At 37.5% G+C, this 1734-nt stretch overlaps 1 long non-coding RNA gene across 1 annotated transcript; it reads right to left on the bottom strand.

Annotated features, from left to right (window-relative positions):
- Nucleotides 1-309: 309 nt before the first annotated feature.
- On the bottom strand, nt 310-1734 carry LOC124679116. The gene is made up of 2 exons (XR_006994812.1): nt 1414-1734; nt 310-588 (listed from the first exon to the last, which is right to left on the bottom strand). It is a non-coding gene; the product is annotated as an uncharacterized LOC124679116 (long non-coding RNA).

Here is a 1734-nt window from a genome sequence, read left to right as displayed (position 1 = left end):
AATTATTCAGAGATTCTTTTCCCAAATGGGTATACAGGCACAAAACATGTTCTTCCAACATTCAAAGCATAATCAAGCCAACCTACAGGTTCAATTCAACATGTACCAGCCCTGTTATTAGAAGGAGGGTATGTTCGATACTTACAAAAATCATTCATGCAGTACCATTGGCATTAAGAAAGAATTTCAAAGATTGCATTCATGCAATACCATTGGCATTAAATAATTGCAAAGATTGCATTTTACATCCATTCAGATCATCACCACTTGATACCATTGTTTCTAGGTCAAACTGGACTATAATAGCACTTGTGTAAATTCGACAAAGCCATTACTTCAGTATACCACCAGCCAGGAGCATAACTTGTATAGCACATGCAAGGAACAAATCTCAAAAACAACCACTGATAAGAAAACAATGAAACTTTCTCGCCAACGCCATTCACATCAACCTACAGCTCATCGGCTAGGTTGATCCACACTGATGTCCATGAAGACCGTCGGGGTCCCAGGCATCATCCATCTATGAATGTCAACGTCTAGTTCCTCGGAGAGGGGAGGTGTGCACCAGGAACCAATTCATTCAAACTGTTCAAACAAAGTACTCAGGTAAATATAATGCAAGAAAAATCGAACTACTTAAGAAAAGTTACTCCTAATTCGGTGCACAAATCAGATTCAGCTATCTTGAACTGTGTTCTTGCAAATCAACAAAGGTAATAGCTGGAAAAAAGATTGTTCCTTAAAATTTTGTATATGCTCATCATGAATGTTTGGCTAAGATTCTTTTTGGTCTATAGCAGACCTTGTTATAACAGAAAATACAATGACCACCATTGAGAAATCCGAGATACAGAATGGAACAACAAACTTCCCAAAATAGAAACTTTTTCTGAAGGGAAAAATCAAAATGTTCACCGGTGTAGGCATTTAGAACAAATCAAACGGCAGCTTTCATTCCCTATACTGAAGCTGGTCTCGATATAATCCAGTGAAGGAAAGTGAGATCAGCATAATTATTATTGTTTTGCAGCAGAAAAGTATGCCATACTTAAGAACCTTAGAAATAGTTTTATCCTATGGAGAAATTTCATGGGCTCCCTCAAGTTAACAACAGCATCCTGAATGCATTTTCGAGTCAAGTTATAGTCAGGAAAAAGGAGAAAATATATTTTCACTAAACCAAGAGGTGGTCCATCACCTCGTTGAGACATATGCGATACCCAGGTTGAGTTCGCTCTCATCAACATATGTCAAAAACCAAGGCAGAGATATAACATATAACCTTGAACACTGAATACAATTCTATATATGCATACTGGTTTTTAATCAGAGCAACTCTATTTGAGCATATCATTACATAGTACACAGTGTACCAAACATAAAAAAAGAGGAGCATCAGCACAAACATACCATCAAGTGTGCGGCATAATCTAGAACCAACAGAGGCAACCATAATAACAGGTTGACAATGAATATAAAAGTGCGGAGCAAAAACAGAGGTAGAAGAACCCATATCAGACAAAGGATGTACATGGCAACCTGCATATGACAAAGAAAGAAGTAAGTATCCTGGCAAGCAAGCACATGCACCAACCCTAAGTTTACATAAATAATACCTCTTGGGTGAGTAGTTTCAGTAAGAAGTACCTGAATTCACTCTTTGCAAACACTAGAAAGTGAATAAAACATCATTTGTCACTCATTTACCTTCTACCCACAGCGCATCATAAG

Source organism: Lolium rigidum, chromosome 7 (assembly GCF_022539505.1).
Source record: "Lolium rigidum isolate FL_2022 chromosome 7, APGP_CSIRO_Lrig_0.1, whole genome shotgun sequence".
Taxonomy (NCBI): domain Eukaryota; kingdom Viridiplantae; phylum Streptophyta; class Magnoliopsida; order Poales; family Poaceae; genus Lolium; species Lolium rigidum.
This window is presented reverse-complemented; position numbering and strand designations above follow the sequence as displayed.